Raw genomic sequence first — 19,546 nt, 5'->3', positions numbered from 1 at the left:
TGCATCATTAGCACAGGAAAGAAATACAAACAAACATATAGATGCAGGATTAAATCTTAACTGCATAAAATTACCTATAGTATATATTACACTACTGTAATAATTTTGTAGCTACCTCGTGTTGCTATTCCAGTGAGCTGAAGTGTGGCTTAAATGCATGCGATATAACACTTATACTCTCTGTTTGAGCATTTCATCTCTCCAATAAATTGCATGTCAGAGTAAAAAGTGATCTCTCATGGCTCTACTGTATTTTTCATCATGTTTAGTGCAATATTGTAAACCTTGAATACCATCATGGGACTACAGAGTGCCACTAATGATGCTGGAATTACTCCCAAGAAGCAAAGAAAAATCATGACATAACCAAAAAAGTCGAATTGCCTGATTGGGACCATAGACTGAGCTCTACCGTGGTGATTGCCTGCCATTTCAAAATAAATGAAGCTAGATAAGGACCAGTGGAAAAGAAAGAAGGAAGGAAGGAAGGAAGGAAGGAAGGGAGATTCATGAAGATATTGCTGCAGCTATGCCAGCAGGAGCCAAACCTTGCATTTTTTTCTGAAATACCTTTTTGTCTCATATTGAAAATGCAGCTTTAACGTGGGTGTAGCATTGCTATATGAAAGGCGTATTTATAGATGCCAATGTGATTTGAGAAAATGCAAAGTCATTATATGACAACTTAAAGCAAAAGAGAGGTGAAGAATCTAAAACTGGAGAATTTAATGGCGGCAAAGGATGTTTTGCTAGTTTTAGAAAGAGGTTCAGCTTTAAAATTGTCAAGATAACAGGAGAAGCAGCCTCTGCCAAGCAAAAGGAGACAAATGAGTTCCCAGATGCCATGAAGATAATTATTGAGGGGAAAGGATATCTGCCTGAACAGGGTTTTAATGCAGATGACAGTGCCCTATTCTGGAAAAAAACAAAAACAAAAACAAGATGACACAAAAGACATTTATTAGCAAGGAAGTAAACCAAGCACCAGAATGCAAGGCAGGAAGGGATAGGCTAACTCTACTGTTTTGTGTAAATGCAGTCAAGTTTACACTCAGGACTGACCTCATGTGTAGAACTGCCAAACCTTAAGCCTTGAGGGGACAAGATCAACACCCACTGACAGTTTTTTGGTTGTACAACAAGAAGGCCTAGACAACAAGAACACTTTTTCTGGATTGGTTCCATCAATGCTTTGTCCCTGAAGGCAGAAAACGCATTGCCAGTAAGGGACTGTCTTTTAAAGTTCTTTTGATATTAGACAATGCTAGCCACTCAGAACCCATGAGTTCAACACGGAAGGTGTCAAAGTGGTCTACCTGCTTCCAAACCCAACATCTCTAATTCAGTCTCTCAATCGGGGTAATAAGGAACTTTAGAACTCATTACACACAGTTTTCTATGGAAAAGATTGTCAATACTAGGAAAGAGAATCTGGATAGAAAATGTCATGAAAGTCCAGAAGGATTACACCATTGAAGATGCCATTGTTGTTATAGAAAGAGCTGTGAAAGCCACCAAGCCCCAAACAATTCATTTCTTCTGGAGAAAACTGCGACCAGATGTTGCAAATGACTTCACAGGATTTAAGACAGAGCCAGTCAAGGAAGTCATGAAAGGGATTATGGATATAGCAACATAAGGTGGGGGATAAGGTGCTTCAAAATATGAATCTTGGAGAAATTCAAGAGTCAATAGACACCACACTCGAGGAATTAATAGATGACCTGATAGAGATGAGTGTTTTCCAATCACTACTTGATGAGAAAGAAGATGTAGAAGAAGCAGTGCCAGAAAAAAAAAATGGCCTTACACAATACAAGCCTCATAGAAAGGCTTGCAGTTATTTAAGACTGCTATTGACTTCTATTACAACATGAACCCTTATGGGCACTGAAACTAAAGCAAATGGGGAAGAAGGATTAGTACTGTATGAAAGCATTTTTAAATAAATCAAAGAGAAAAAAACAGAGTAATTATGATGTTTTTCCACAAAGTTACACCAAGTGAACCTGCCTCTCCTGCCTCCACTTCCACCTCCTCTACCTCTTCTGCTTCTGCCACCCTGAGACAGTAAGACCAACATCTACTCCTCCTCCTCCACAGCCCACTCAATGGAAGACGATGAGGATGGAGACCTTTATGATGATTCACTTCCACTTATACGTACTCAACTTTTATTTTAGATTCAGGAGTACATGTGCAGGTTACCTGAGTATATTGTGTGATGCTGACGTTTGGGGTATGATTGCTCCCATCACCAAAGTACTGAGCATATTACCCAATAGTTTTTCAACTCCTGCATCCCTTCCTCTCTCCTTTAGTAGTCCATAGTGTCTATTGTTGCCATCTTTATGCCCATGAGTACCCACTATTTAGCTCCCACTTCTAAGTGAGAATACATGGTATTTGGTGTTCTGTGCCTGTATATATTCCCTTAGGATAATGACCTCCAGCTGCATCCATGTTGTTACAAAGGACATGATTTCATTCTTTTTTTATGGCTGCATATTCCATGGTGTATATGTACCACATTTTCTTCATCCAATCCACTGTTGACGGGCACCTAGGTTGATTTCATGTCTTTTCTATTCTGAATAGAGCTACAATGAACATACCAGTGCATGTGTTTCTTGGCAAAATTATTTTTTTAATATATATATCCAGTAATGTGATAAGATTGCTGGGTCGAATGACAGTTCTGTTTTAACTTCTTTGTGAAATCTCCAAACTACTTCCCACAGAGGATGAACTAATTTGCATTCCCACCACCAACAGTGTACAAGTGGTCCCTTTCCTCAGCAGCTTTGCAAGCATCTATTGTTTCTTGACTTTTTAATAACAGCCATTCTAACTGGTGTGAGATGATATCTCATCGTGGTTTTGACTTTCATTTCTCTGATGATTAGTGATGTTGGGCATTTTTTCATATGTTATGTTTTTAAATAAATTTTCTTTTCTCTAGCTTGCTTTATTGTAATAATACAGGATATAATACTAATAACATCCAAAATATGTGTTAATTGACTGTTTATACTATTGGTAAGGCTTTTGGTAAATAGTTGGTTGTTAGTGGTTATGTTTTTTGAGAATCAAAAGATCTGTGTGGATTTTCTACTTCACACGGGTTGGTCCCCTTCATTCCCACACTGTTCGGGGGTCAACTATACTAGCAATGAACAATTAAATTGGAATAAAAATATCACTTAAATAGCATCAAAGACATGAAATACTTAGGAATATATCTGACAAAAATTATGAATGACTGTACACTGAAAACTACAGAACACTGATGAGGCACTTCACATAAATAGATATGTTAATGAATTGGAAAACTCAAAATTGCTAAGATGTCGTTTCTCCCCAGTTGATCTATAAATTCAATACAATCCCAATCAAAATCAAACCAACAAACTTATTCTAAAATCCATGTGGTAATGTAGCAGACCTACAATAGCAAAAACAATTTGAAAAAAATAGGTAACACTACCTCATTTCAAGATTATTACACAGCTATAGTAATCAAATATTTCACAAATATTTCAATGGAGCAGAATACAAAGTCTAGAAATACATGCACAGATGTATGAACAGCCAAGTTTTTACAAAGGTACAAGCAATGCATTGGAGAAAAAGCCACTCTTTTCTACAGTTGAATATTCACATGCAAGAAAACAAAAAAAGACCTCCGCATCTTCCTACCAAAAACCGATAACCCCAGTTTAACCATGATAAAAACGTCAGGCAAACACACACTGACATTCTAGAGGAACATTCTACAGTACACCTGACCACGACTGCTCAAAACTGCCCAAGTCACCAAAAACAAGGAAAGTCTGAGAAACCGTCCCAGGCTGGAGGAGACTAAGGAGACATGATGACTACATTTCAGGTGGTATCAATGTGATCCCATAAAAGAACAGGGATATTAATTAAAAATCAATGAAATCTGAAGGAAACAGACTTTAGCTCATCATAATGTGTCATATTGGTGAATGAATTGTGATGGATGTGCCATAGAAACATAACATTTAACAATGAGGGAAACTGGACACAGGGTAGATAAGAATTCTCTGAACTATTTGTTGCAACCTTGCTATAAACCTCTATTTACTCTAAAATAAAGTATTTGTAAGAAAAGTCACTCAACAGACTGTGAGAAAATATTTGCAGGACCCCTGTGGATGCACATGGAGAAGGATTCATCAGAGGCATGATGAGAGCTGGCTGGATTGATCTCTGCAAATCGTCTTGGAGTCTGATGCTGGAGCTTAAGGACCCCAGGGTGGGTCTTCTATTGAAGAGACTATTCTTTCCCATTTGAATGATCTTGACACCCTTGTCAAAATTTGACACCTTGTCAATTGGCCAAGAACGTATGGGTTTATTTCTGAATTCTCCATTCTATTCCATTGATCTATATGGAAAGATGTTGTTCAAGAAAATGGGGGGAAATTTAATTATGAACTGGAAATGAGATAATATTAAAGAATTTTTACTGCCATAGATATGATAATGATATTGTGGCTATGTAACAAATGATTCTTATTTTTTATATTTAATTAAGTATTCAGTGATGGAATGACAGGCCAAGAATTTCTTTTTAAAATGACTAGATGACATTCACAATTACTACAAAGAGAATAAAATACCTAGGAATCCAACTTACAAAGGATGCGAAGACCTCTTCAAGGAGAACTACAAACCACTGCTCAACGAAATAAAAGAGGACACAAAGAAATGGAAGAACATTCCATGCTCATGGATAGGAAGAATCAATATCACATAAATGGCCATACTGCCCAAGGTAATTTATAGATTCAATGCCATCCCCATCAAGCCACCATTGACTTTCTTCACAGAATTGGAAAAAACTACTTTAAATTTCATATGGAACTAAAAAAGAGCCCGTATAGCCAAGACAATCCTAAGCAAAAAGAACAAAGCTGGAGGCATCATGCTACCTGACTTCAAACTATACCACAAGGCTACAGTAACCAAAACAGCATGGTACTGGTACCCAAACAGATATATAGACCAATGGAACAGAACAGAGGCCTCAGGAATAATACCACACATCTACAATCTTCTGATCTTTGACAAACCTGACAAAAATGAGAAATGAGGAAAAGATTCCCTATTTAATAAATGGTGTTGGGAAAACTGGCTAGCCATATGTAGAAAGCTGAAACTGGATCCCTTCCTTACACCTTATAGAAAAATTAACTCAAGATGGATTAAAGACTTAAATGTAAGACCTAAAACCATAAAAACCCTAGAAGAAAACCAAGGCAATACCATTCAGGACATAGGCATGGGCAAAGACTTCATGTCTAAAACACCAAAAGCAATGGCAACAAAAGCCAAAATTGACAAATGGGATCTAATTAAACCAAAGAGCTTCTGCACAGCAAAAGAAACTATCATCAGAGTGAAAAGGCAACCTACGAAATGGGAGAACATTTTTGCATTCTATCCACCTGACAAAGGGCTAATATCCAGAATCTACAAAGAACTCAAAAAAATTTACAAGAATAAAACAACCCCATCAAAAGTGGGCAAAGGATATGAACAGACACTTCTCAAAAGAAGACATTTATGCAGCCAACAGACATATGAAAAAATGCTCATCATCACTGGTCATCACAGAAATGCAAATCAAAACCACAATGAGATACCGTCTCATGCCAATTAGAATGGCGATCATTAAAAACTCAGGAAAGAACAGATGCTGGAGAGGATATGGAGAAATAGGAACGCTTTTACCCTGTTGGTGGGAGTGTAAATTAGTTCAACCATTGTGGAAGACAGTGTGGCAATTCCTCAAGGATCTAGAACTAGAAATACTATTTGACCCAGTGATCCCATTACTGGGTATATACCCAAAGGATTATAAATCGTGGTACTATAAAGACACATGCACACGTTTGTTTATTGCAGCACTATTCACAATAGCAAAGACTTGGAACCAACCCAAATGTTCATCAATGATAGACTGAATTAAGAAAATGTGGCACATATACACCATGGAATACTATGCAGCCATAAAAAAGGATGAGTTCATGTCCTTTGCAGGGACATAGATGAAGTTGGAAACTATCATTCTCAGCAAACTATCACAAGGACAGAAAATCAAACAGCGCATATTCTCACTCATAAGTAGGAGTTGAACAATGAGGACTCATGGACACAGGGAGGGGAACATCACACACTGGGGCCTGTTGCGGGGGGGGGGGCTGGGGAAGGCATAGCATTAGGAGAAATACCTAATGTAAATGACCAGTTGATGGGTGCAGCAAACCAACATGGCACATGTATACCTATGTAACAAACCTGCACATTGTGCACATGTACCCTAGAACTTAAAGTATAATAAAAAAAAGATTGACACAAATTTCTCTTTAAAAGTTTTCTTTAAAAAGACAGAAAAAAGGGATAGATGAATCAGTTCAGCAAAATAGTGAAAATTATTTAATCTAAGATTGATATACGGGTGGTCATGACACTAAGTCTCTCCTTTGTATAGGTTGGAAACCTTTGAAAATAAATACTTGAAGTAAACAATTTTAGTGAGAGGCCTTAGTCTTGTCCACCAAAAGCTAACTTTGGATTTGGATCTTAAACTGGAGCCAGAAACTTAGAGGAATGGGGGAAGCACAGATCTTTTCTTGCTCTGTAATCATATCCCATCCCCAGGTCTGCAGAGCTGAACCTACCATGGATGGTATAGACGAAGCCTGAATTCTTTTCACCTAAAAGCAGTCATCAATTCTGTTGGAACTCACCAAAAATTCAAAGAGACTAGGAGTGACTTCCTCTTTTTCTCATTAAAACTATTTCACTGTTCTGCTGAATTATTTACACATCATTAATCAACATACACACATTGGAATACTGAAATGTAAAAGAATGACCATACCAAAAGATATAGTTTAAAAGTTTGTCCCCTCCAAATCTCACGTTGAAATTTGATCCCCAACGTTGGAGATGGGATCATCTGCCATCCTTGTTAAAGTATTTAATTACATCCCTGGATGTAATTCTCCTGGATAGACTCAAGGAGATTTTGTTACAAGAGATCTTCAAGAAATCCCCTGTGCAGAGTCTGGGACACTGCACACAAACACACCTGCACATACACAAACACATACATGTGCAAACACATACTTTATCATGAAGTAATGCTTCCTTCTCATCAGACAGATGAGACTCACACTCTGAATCTTGTTTCCCAGCAAGATGTAACCAAATGCATGCTTTTCCCAGACACATCCTGGCATCTGAAACAAGGAAGGAGCAATACGCAGTGTCCATCATCCTTTCGATGACAGATGACTTTTACTTTTGTGGTTGGGCCATATCCAAGGTGCTTTGACAGAAAGCCCTCTTTGAGATTGAATTCCTCTGTGAGAATTCTGCTGGCTTTACGCATATAATCATAAATATATACATTAATATACATAACCCTTTGCAAGTATAAAAACTTTCATACATATATATTCTTTAATAGATATAGAAACACATTTATTTCATATCTCATAAATGATTTATAATCAAAATAAGTGAAACCACGCAGAGTTTAATGTTTCACTTTTTTATGGATATCTCCCTATCGTAGGTGATATAAAATCATATATAGGTTTTCATATCTTTAAAGGCCTCTGGGTGACCCTGTGAGCCACAATAAACTCAGCGTGGGTTCAGGAAGTGGCAGAGCCTCACACTCGGCCAAAGGGTGTAGGGTGTAGGCAACACATGGGTGGTGCTTGGTACTGTAATTAATGGAGGATAACAAGGAGAAAAGTGCTTTGATAAGTCCAACCTCTTAGAGTCCTGCAACTTGCATCTCTTTGCCTGATCTTGCCATGAGCTGAAAGTCATGCCTAATTTTGAAAGGCCTACAACTGTAGTCTTCCTGCTTTTTAGAAAGAGCATTATTTCACTTTCCTATGAGATGGCTGAACAGTCACTCTTTCACCAACCATCTGCCAATGACAGATATGACTGTTACAAAGTCTCCTGAACATTATAAGAAGCCAGAACAATAGACAAAAATGTATACGCCATCTCTAATAAAATAATGAGATGAGACACCAGGTGTTTCATCTGGATTTAGCAACTATGCGTTTGCCAAGAATCTTATTCTGGTATTTTTCAAGGATTTTTCAGTCACTAGTGACCGAGTCCCTATTTAAACTGGCTACTCTAACAATATTACTCAATAATGTTTTGGCAGTATATGCTCCAGTACAGCAAAAGAAGCAGTATAAATATCAGAGAAGGGAATTACTTGCAGATGGTATTGTATATTGTACATCTAATGCATACTGCAAAATAATAAGAAAAGTTAGTAATGTAGCTGGATACAAGATACATATGCAAAAACCAAAACTTTAAATACCAATAGTCAGTTAAATGTAGAAATGGAAAAATTGCCCTGTAAAAAAATAGTTTCAAAAATAATAAAATGCCAAGGAATAAATGTTAATAACAAACATAAAATGCTTATATAGTGAAAAATTTTATTTATGTATATAAAACAAGGCCTGAATAAATAGTGAGACATACGTATTCCTGAACAGGAAGACATAATAGCAAAAAGATGCCAGTCTTCTCAATTCAAGAAAACCCTGTAACCCTACATGTAGGACTCTAGTTTACTAAGATAAAAGCAAGAATGTAGAAATATATTCACACAAGGAAATTACTAAAGAATGTTTCCACTGCCTTATTCATAAAAGCAAAAAATGGAAAATGCCTAAACATATATCAATATTAATTGGTTAAAAAAACTACATAGCATCCAATGTAAAGACTTTTATGCAATTATTAAAAGAATTTGTCAAATCTGTCTGTATTGGTGTATAAAGGCATCTATAATTCTTTGGCAAATGAAAAATGCAAGGTAAAGAAGAATATGTCCAGCACAGTACAAGATTTTATTTTAACAAAATAGGTATGAGAATTTACATTAGATATTGCATATAAATAAAACACTTTTTTTAATACTGAAAAGAATATATGCAAAACTGCTAAGAGCATTTCCTCTAGGGGTCACAAAACTTAGGAAAAAGGGGAGTTTCATTTCTTGCTGTGGTTTTTGGTACTTTTCTAAACATGGTACTCAAAAACGTGGGCTGAATATGACCTATAATTTTTAAATTATATATATATACCTAAAATACTTTTTTTAATGAAAAGAATGTATGCAAAACTGCTAAGAGCATTTGCTCTAGGGGGTCACATAGAATTAGCAAAAAAATGGAAGTTCAATTTCTTACTGTGGTTTTTGGTACTTTTCTAAACATGGTACTCAAAAATGTAAGTTGAATATGATCTACAATTTTTAAATTATATACACACACCTTCAAGAAGGGCAGTTTTATAAAATTTGATAACTGACAAGTACATGAATTGGCACAAAATAATTTGTTAAACTGGAAAGAAATTTGAAATGCAACAAATGAAAATGTCAAATCACAATTCAGTAAGGAATCTTTTTTTAATTTCAAAGGCCAGATTATTCTTAATATGCTAAAGGAGAGATAACTTACCATAGGCAATGGCTTTGCCTGATGACAGTTGATACCACCAATGAAGATCATGTTGGGCATCACGGGTTTAGGATAGTCTAAAACAAAGTCCGTTCGCAACAACCAAATTGATGTATGGTTGTAAAGATCGTATGCTGTGACAGGTGTTTGGAGAATTTCAGAGGCTATTTCTAGGGCATTTTTGAAGAAATACTGGCAAAATAAATGTTCCTCCAAGTGCATGATGTGGTTCCGTACTCTCTCCTTGAAAGTCATGGCATCTGAGAACCCTAAGAGAATTCTGGGGACATAGGAAAGAGGAGCAGGGCACTGTGCACCCTCTTCAAGATAGTGGCAAGCTATTCCCCTGGCGAAGACCACAGAGGGGAGGGAGAAATATTTGGCAACAATTAAGCCACAGGCGTCAAAAGGATCAAGAAACACCGCATCAAAAGAACTCTCCTTTAAGTATTCTACTAATTTTCGGTCATTAAACAAACTCCTGCAATGCGAAAAAACTAAGTCAAAAAAACCATTGGATGAACTCAGAAATAGAGAAAACAAACTTTGTACTTGTGCTTTCCATTGAGCATGGGCAAAATCCATGAATTCCCGGTCCAGATCCTCCAGAGTGTATGAGGTTGAGTAAGTCTTCACTGTGCAATTTAGTGATTTTCCCAGTTGCCAACTCACCTCTGGCATGACTACAACCACCTCATGCCCCCTGAGGATAAGTTTCTCCACCACCGACTGCATGGTGAACCAGTGACTCCCATCCATGGGCACTACCAGCAGCTTCCCTGCCTCGGCAAAGCCACAGGTCAGCAGCAGAGAAACACATAGGGGAAGGGGGCTGGTCCACCCTGCGCAAGCCATGAGAGAACTGCAGCCCGAGCCAGCAGCTGGGATTCTAAGCTGCTATGATACAGTAGGCGGAAGAAGTACAGGCATAAAACCTGACCGCAATAGAGGGTGTGTATTTATCCTTTCATAAAAAAAAAAAAAAAAAAAAAAAAACACTCACTGCCAATGAATTACTCATAAGAACAAGAATACATGAGTAACATTTTTTGAGATACCTACTTGTATGTGTCTCATAAGAGTACTATAAGAGTAGCTTATGGTCTCTGCCTTGGACAGATCATGCCCAGTGCTATAATATGAGTTTAGAAACAGAATTATTCAGCAATGCTTTAGGACCTTGAAGATTCAGAAAGATAAAGTGAAAGTAAATTTGAATAAAGCTAATATTTTTGGAATTTATCCCAAAGCAAAATTTAGATTTTAACTTTAGCCAACCAAATACTCTCTGTCCAGAAAGAAATTGGCATCCTATGTTCCAAGGAAAGACAGCAAGGCCCTTAGCACCGACCTCCCAACTGGCAAGAAATTGGGGCTCACCTGCATCTCTGCAATGCATAATCATTGCTGGTTGTCTTCTTCCATATCCAAACCCTGAGAGGCCTCTGAAATGCCAAAATGACATTGACAACCCTGCCTCCATGGACCATACCAGGGACTTGATGGAAAGTGACCATCACCTATTTTAATGACTTTCCTCAGATACATCGCCTGCAGTGGGGAGTCGCTGGCCCAGTCCTTGTGCGAGTAGCCTGCAGGGCTGCCTCTCTGTGGCCGCTCTACTTCCACATTCTAAGCATGCCATCACTCCAGTGCCCTCCTTCAGGAAAATATGTACTTGTCTCCCTCAGTCTACTGGGCACTCCCTGAGGTCAGTGGTGATGTCATCTTTGTGTTTTTACCCTCCTTTCACAGTAGCCATGCTATGCCTTTGATATAATTTGTATGTTTGTCCCCTCCATATATCATGGTCAAATATAATCCCCAGTGTTGAAGGTGAAGCATGGTGGGAGGTGCTTTGATCATGGGCGTGGATCCCTCATGAATGGCTTGGCACTGTCGTCCGAATAGTGAGTGATTTCTCAGGAGATCTGGTTGTTTAAATGTATGTACCAAAAACACTCTTTAGGATATTATCTAGGAGAACTTCTCCAGCCTAGCAAGACAGGCCAACATTCAAATTCAGGAAAAACAGAGAACACCACAAAGATACTCCTCAAGAAAAGCAACCCCAAGACACAGAATTGTCAGATTCATCAAGGTTAAAATGAAAGAAAAAATGTTAAGGGCAGCCAGAGAGAAAGGTCTGGTTACCCACAAAGGGAAGCCCATCAGACTAAAAGCAGATATCTCTGCAGAAACCCCACAATCCAGAAGACAGTGGGGGCCAATATTCAACATTCTTAAAGAATTTTCAACCCAGAATTTCATATCCAGCCAAACTAAGCTTCATAAGCGAAGGAGAAATAAAATCCTTTACAGACAAGCAAATGCTGGAGATTTTGTCACCACCAGGCCTGCCTTAAACAAGAGCTCCTGAAGGAAACACTAAATATGGAAATGAAAAATGGGTACCAGCCACTGCAAAAACATAGCCAATTGTAAGGACAATCGACACTATAAAGAAACTGCATCAACTAATGGGCAATATAACCAGCTAGCATCATAATGACAGGATCAAATTCACACATAACAATATTAACCCTAAATGTAAATGGGCTAAATGCCCCAATTAAAAGACACAGACTGGCAAATTGGATAAACAGTCAAGACCCATCAGTGCACTGCACTAAGGAGACCCATCTCACATGCAAGACACACATAGGCTCAAAATAAAGGGATGGAGGAATATTTAGCAAGCAAATGAAAAGAAAAAAAAAAGCGGGGGTTGCAATCTTAGTCTCTGATAAAATAGACTTTAAATGAACAAAGATCAAAAAAGACAAAGAAGGGCATTACATAATGGTAAAGAGATCAATGCAACAAGCAGCACTACCCATCCTAAATATATACGCACCCAATACAGGAGCACCTAGATTCATAAAGTAAGTTCTTACAGACCTACAAAGAGACTTAGACTCCCATACAATAATAGTGGAAGACTTTAACACCCCACTGTCAATATTAGATAGATCAACGAGACAGAAAAGTAGCAAGGATATTGAGGACCTGAACTCAGTTCTGGATCAAGCAGACCTAATAGACATCTACAGAATTCTCCACCCCAAATCAACAGAATATACATTCTTCTCAGCACCACATCGCACTTATTCTAAAATTGACCACAAAATTGGAAGTAAAACAGTCTCTCAGACCACAGTGCAATCAAATTAGAACTCAGGATTAAGAAAATCACTCATAACCACACAACTGCATAAAAACTGAACAACTTGCTCCTGAATAACTACTGGGTAAATAATGAAATTAAGGCAGAAATAAATAAGTTCTTTGAAACCAATGAGAACAAAGACAAAATGTACCAGAATCTCTGGGACATGGCTAAAGCTGTGTTTAGAGGGAAATTTATGGCACTAATTTCCCACAGGAGAAAGTAAGAAAGATCTGAAATCAGAACCCTAACATCACAATTAAAAGAACTAGAGAAGCAAGAGCAAACAAATTCAAAAGCTAGCAGAAGACAAGAAAAAACTAAGATCAGAGCAGAACTGAAGAAGATAGAGACACAAAATATCTTCAAAAAATCTCTGAATCCAGGAGCTGGTTTTTTGAAAAGATTAACAAAATAGATAGACCACTAGCCAGATGAATAAAAAAGAAAAGAGAGAAGAATCAAATAGACACAATAAAAAATGATAAAACAGAGATCACCACTGATCTGAGAGAAATACAAACTACCATCAGAGAATACTATAAACACCTCTACGCAAATAAACTAAAAAATCTAGGAGAAATGGATAAATTCCTGGGTTTATACACCCTCCCAAGGCTAAACCAGGAAGAGGTCGAATCCCTGACTAGACCAATAACAGGTTCTGAAATTGAGGCAGTAATTAATAGCCTACCAACGAAAAAAAGGCCCAGGACCACATGGACTCACAGCCTAATTCTACCAGAGGCACAAAAAGGAGCTGGTACCATTCCTTCTAAAACTATTCCAAACAATAGAAAAAGAGAGACTCCTCCATAACTCATTTTATGAGGCCTGCATCATCCTGATACCAAAACCTGGCAGAGACACAACAACAACAAAAAATTTCAGACCAATATCCCTGATGAACATCAATGGTGAAAATCCTCAATAAAATACTGCCAAACCGAATTCAGCAGCACATCAACAAGCTTATCCACCATGATGAAGTTGGCTTCATCTCTGGGATGCAAGGCTGGTCCAACATATGCAAATCAATAAATGTAAAAAATCACATAAACAGAACCAATGACAAAAACCACATGATTATCCCAATAGATGCAGAAAAGACCTTCAACGAAATTCAACAGCCCTTCAGGCTAAAACCTCTCAATAAACTAGGTATTGATTGAACTTATCTAAAATAAGAGTAATTTATGACAAACACACAGCCAATATCATACTGAATGGGCAAAATCTGGAAGCATTCCCTTTGAAAACTGGCACAAGACAAGGATGCCCTCTCTCACCACTCCTATTCAACATAGTATTGGAAGTTCTGGCCAAGGTAATCCGTCAAGAGAAAGAAATATAGGGATTCAAATAGGAAGGGAGGAAGTCAAATTGTCTCTGTTTGCAGATGACATGATTGTATATTCAGAAAACCCCACCATCTCAGCCCAAAATCTCCTTAAGCTGATAAGCAACTTCAGAAAAGTCTCAGGATACAAAAATCAATGTGCAAAAATCACAAGCAGTCCTATACACCAATAACAGAAAAACAGAGCCAAATCATGAGTAAACTCCCATTCACAATTGCTACAAAGAGAATAAAATACCTAGGAATACAACTTACAAGGGATGGGAAAGACCTCTTCAAGGAGAACTACAAACCGCTGCTCAAGGAAATCAGAGAGGACACAAACAAATGGAAAAACATTCCACGCTCATGGATAGGAAGAATCAGTATCGTGAAAATGGTCATACTGTCCAAGGTAATTTATACATTCAATGCTATCCCCATAAAGCGACCACTGAATTTCTTCACAGAATTGGAAAAAAACTACTTTAAAGTTCATATGGAACTAAAAAAGAGCCAGTATAGCCAAGACAATCCTAAGCAAAAGGAACAAAGCTGGAGGCATCACACTACCTGACTTCATACTATACTACAAGTAACAAAAACAGCAAGGTACTGGTACCAAAACAGATATATAGACCAATGGAACCAAACAGAGGCCTCAGAAATTATGCCACACATCTGCAACCATGTGATCTTTGAGAAACCTGACAAAAACAAGCAATGGGGAAAGGATTTCCTATTTAATAAATGGCGTTGGGAAAACTGGCTAGCCATATGCAGAAAACTGAATCTGGACCCCTTCCTTACACCTTATACAAAAATTAACTCAAGATGGATTAAAGACTTAAACATAAGACCTAAAACCATGAAAACCCTAGAAGAAAACCTAGGCAATACCATTCAGGACATAGGCATGGGCAAAGACTTCATAACTAAAACACCAAAAGCGGGAAGGGAGGAGCGCCTCTGCCCGGCCACCCCGTCTGGGAGGTGAGGAGCGCCTCTGCCCGGCCGCCACCCCGTCTGGGAGGAAGTGAGGAGCACCTCTGCCCGGCCGCCCCATCTGGGAGGTGAGGAGCGCCTCTGCCCGGCCGCCACCCCGTCTGGGAGGAAGTGAGGAGCGCCTCTGCCCGGCTGCCCCATCTGGGAAGTGAGGAGTGCCTCTGCCCGGCTGCCACCCCGTATGGGAAGTGAGGAGCGCCTCTGCCCGGCCACCCCGTCTGGGAAGTGAGGAGCACCTCTGCCTGGCCGCCACCCCGTCTGGGAGGAAGTGAGGAGCGTCTCTGCCCGGCCGCCCCGTCTGGGAGGTGAGGAGTGCCTCTGCCCGGCTGCCACCCCGTCTGGGAGGAAGTGAGGAGCACCTATGCCCGGCTGCCCCATCTGGGAGATGAGGAGCACCTCTGCCCGGCCGCCCCGTCTGGGAGGTGAGGAGTGCCTCTGCCTGGCCGCCACCCCGTCTGGGAGGAAGTGAGGAGCGCCTCTGCCCGGCTGCCCCATCTGGGAAGTGAGGAGCGCCTCTGCCCGGCCGCCACCCCATATGGGAAGTGAGGAGCGCCTCTGCCTGACCACCCCGTCTGGGAGGTGAGGAGCGCCTCTGCCCGGCCGCCACCCCGTCTGGGAGGAAGTGAGGAGCACCTCTGCCCGGCTGCCCCGTCTGGGAGATGAGGAGAACCTCTGCCCGGCCGCCCCGTCTGGGAGGTGAGGAGCGCCTCTGCCCGGCCGCCCCGTCTGGGAGATGAGGAGCGCCTCTGCCCGGCCGCCCCGTCTGGGAGATGAGGAGCGCCTCTGCCCGGCCGCCCCATCTGGGAGATGAGGAGCACCTCTGCCCGGCCGCCCCGTCTGGGAGGTGAGGAGTGCCTCTGCCTGGCCGCCACCCCGTCTGGGAGGAAGTGAGGAGCACCTCTGCCCGGCTGCCCCATCTGGGAAGTGAGGAGCGCCTCTGCCCGGCCGCCACCCCATATGGGAAGTGAGGAGCGCCTCTGCCTGACCACCCCGTCTGGGAGGTGAGGAGCGCCTCTGCCCGGCCGCCACCCCGTCTGGGAGGAAGTGAGGAGCACCTCTGCCCGGCCGCCCCGTCTGGGAGGTGAGGAGAGCCTCTGCCCGGCCGCCCCGTCTGGGAGGTGAGGAGCGCCTCTGCCCGGCCGCCCCGTCTGGGAGATGAGGAGCGCCTCTGCCCGGCCGCCCCGTCTGGGAGGTGAGGAGCGCCTCTGCCCGGCCGCCCCGTCTGGGAGGTGAGGAGCGCCTCTGCCCGGCCGCCCCGTCTGGGAGGTGAGGAGCGCCTCTGCCCGGCCGCCCCGTCTGGGAGGTGAGGAGCGCCTCTGCCCGGCCGCCCCGTCTGGGAGGTGAGGAGCGCCTCTGCCCGGCCGCCCCGTCTGGGAGGTGAGGAGCGCCTCTGCCCGGCCGCCCCGTCTGGGAGGTGAGGAGCGCCTCTGCCCGGCCGCCCCGTCTGGGAGGTGAGGAGCGCCTCTGCCCGGCCGCCCCGTCTGGGAGGTGAGGAGCGCCTCTGCCCGGCCGCCCCGTCTGGGAGGTGAGGAGCGCCTCTGCCCGGCCGCCCCGTCTGGGAGGTGAGGAGCGCCTCTGCCCGGCCGCCCCGTCTGGGAGGTGAGGAGCGCCTCTGCCCGGCCGCCCCGTCTGGGAGGTGAGGAGCGCCTCTGCCCGGCCGCCCCGTCTGGGAGGTGAGGAGCGCCTCTGCCCGGCCGCCCCGTCTGGGAGGTGAGGAGCGCCTCTGCCTGGCCACTCCGTCTGGGAAGGGAGGCGCGCCTCTGCCCGGCCACCCCGTCTGGGAGGAAGTGAGGAGCGCCTCTGCCCGGCCGCCACCCCATATGGGAAGTGAGGAGCGCCTCTGCCTGGCCACTCCGTCTGGGAGGTGAGGAGTGCCTCTGCCCGGCCGTCACCCCGTCTGGGAGGAAGTGAGGAGCACCTCTGCCCGGCCGCCCCCTCTGGGAAGTGAGGAGCGCCTCTGCCTGGCCGCCACCCCGTCTGGGAGGAAGTGAGGAGCGCCTCTGCCTGGCTGCCCCATCTGGGAAGGGAGGAGCGCCTCTGCCCGGCCGCCACACCGTCTGGGAAGTGAGGAGCGCCTCTGCCTGGCCACCCCGTCTAGGAGGTGAGGAGCGCCTCTGCCCGGCCGCCCAGTCTGGGAAGTGAGGAGCGCCTCTGCCCGGCCGCCCCGTCTGGGAAGTGAGGAGCGCCTCTGCCCGGCCGCCCCGTCTGGGAGGTGAGGAGCGCCTCTGCCCGGCCGCCCTGTCTGGGAGGTGAGGAGCGCCTCTGCTCGGCCGCCCCGTCTGGGAAGTGAGGAGCGCCTCTGCCCCGCCGCCCCGTCTGGGAGGTGAGGAGCGCCTCTGCTCGGCTGCCACCCGGTCTGGGAGGAAGTGAGGAGCGCCTCTGCCCGGGCGGCCCCGTCTGGGAAGTGAGGAGCGCCTCTGCCCGGGTGGCCCAGTCTGGGAAGCGAGGAGTGCCTCTGCCCGGCCGCCCTGTCTGGGAGGTGAGGAGCGCCTCTGCCCGGCCGCCCTGTCTGGGAGGTGTACCCAACAGCTCCGAAGAGACAGCGACCATCGGGAGCGGGCCATGAGGAGGATGGCGGTTTTGTTGAAAGGAAGCGGGGGGAAGTGTGGGGAAAGGAAGGAGAGATCAGATTGTTGCTGTATCTGTGTAGAAAGAGGTGGGCATAGGAGACTCCATTTTGTTCTGACTAGGAGTAATTCTTCTGCCTTGGGATGCTGTTGATCTATGGCCTTGCCCCCAGCCCCATGCTCTCTGAAACATGTGCTGTGTCAACTCAGGGTTAAATGGATTAAGGGCGGTGCAAGATGTGCTTTGTTAAACAGATGCTTGAAGGCAGCATGCTCTTTAAGAGTCATCACCACTCCCTAATCTCAAGTTCTGCACAAACACTGCAGAAGGCCGCAGGGACCTCTGCCTAGGAAAACCAGAGACCTTTGTTCATGTGTTTATCTCCTGACCTTCTCTCCACTATTATCCTATGACCCTCCCATATCCCCCTCTCCCAGAAACACCCAAGAATGATCAATAAATACTTCATAAATTAAAAAATAAAAATAAAAATAAATAAATAAAAAATAAAACACCAAAAGCAATGGCAACCAAAAGTCAAAATTGACAAATGGGATCTAATTAAACTAAAGAGCTTTGCACAGCAAAAGAAACTATCATCAGACTGAACAGGCAAACTTAAAGAACAGGAGAAAAGTTTTGCAATCTATCCATCTGACAATGGGCTAATATCCAGAATCTACAAGGAACTTAAACAAATTTACAAGAAAAAAACAACCCCATCAAAAAGTGGGTGAAGGATATGAACAGACACTTCACAAAAGAAGACATTTATACAACCAACAAACATATCAAAAACAGCTCATCATCACTGGTCATTAGAGAAACGCAAATCAAATCCACAATGAGATACCATCTCATGCCAGTTAGAATGGCAATCATTAAAACTCAGGAAAGAACAGATGCTGGAGAGGATGTGGAGAAATAGGAACACTTTTACACTGTTGGTAGGAGTGTAAATTAGTTCAACCATTGTGGAACACAGTGTGGCAATTTATCAAGGATCTAAAACTAGAAACATCATTTGACACAGCAATCCCATTACTGGGTATATACCAAGGGATTATAAATTATTCTACTATAAAGATGCATGCACACGTATGTTTATTACAACACTATTCACAACAGCAAGGATGTGGAACCAACTCAAATGCCCATCAATGATAGACTGGATAAAGAAAATGTGGTACATATACAACATAGAATACTATGCAGCCATAAAAAAGGATGAGTTCATGTCTTTTGCAGAAACATGGATGAAGCTGGAAACCATAATTCCCAGCAAACTAACACAGGAACACAAAACCAAACACCACACGCTCTCACACATAAGTGGGAGTTGAACAATGAGAACGCATGGACACAGGGAGGGGAACATCACACACCAGGGCCTGTTGGGGGGTGGGGAGTCTAGAGGAGGGATAGCTTAGGAGAAATACCTAATGTAGATGTCAGGTTGATGGGTGCAGCAAACCACCATGGCCCATGTATACCTGTGTAACAATGTTCTGCACATATATTCCAGAACTTAAAGCATTTTAAAAAAAAAGAAAAGTTTAAGAGCAGGGAAAAAAAAAATGTATGTGCCAACAGGGCATACGTTTACCTATGTAACAAACCTGCACATCTTCCACATGTACCCCAGAAATAAAAATAAAAATTAAAAAGAAAGTATGTGCCATCTCTCCTGTCTCTTGCTCCTGCTCTTGCCATGTGACATGCCAGCTCCCCATCACCTTCTGTCATGATTGGAAGCTTCCTGAGGCCTCACCAGAAGCAGATGCTAGCACCATGTTTCTTGTAAAGACTGCAAAACTGTGAGCCAATTAAACCTCTTTTCTTTGTGAATTACCTAGCCAAAGGTATCCTTTATAGCAATCCAAACAGACAAACACAGCCTTGCACAAAGAAAAT

At 42.8% G+C, this 19,546-nt stretch overlaps 1 pseudogene; it reads right to left on the bottom strand.

Moving 5' to 3' along the window:
- Positions 1-3,412: 3,412 nt before the first annotated feature.
- LOC129031626 (UDP-glucuronosyltransferase 1A8-like) lies at positions 3,413-10,406 on the bottom strand (annotated as a pseudogene).
- Between the last annotated feature and the right edge of the window lie 9,140 nt (positions 10,407-19,546).

Source organism: Pongo pygmaeus, chromosome 11 (assembly GCF_028885625.2).
Source record: "Pongo pygmaeus isolate AG05252 chromosome 11, NHGRI_mPonPyg2-v2.0_pri, whole genome shotgun sequence".
Lineage (NCBI taxonomy): Eukaryota > Metazoa > Chordata > Mammalia > Primates > Hominidae > Pongo > Pongo pygmaeus.
Note: the sequence above shows the minus strand (reverse complement) of the source record. Positions and strands in the feature narration are given on the sequence as shown.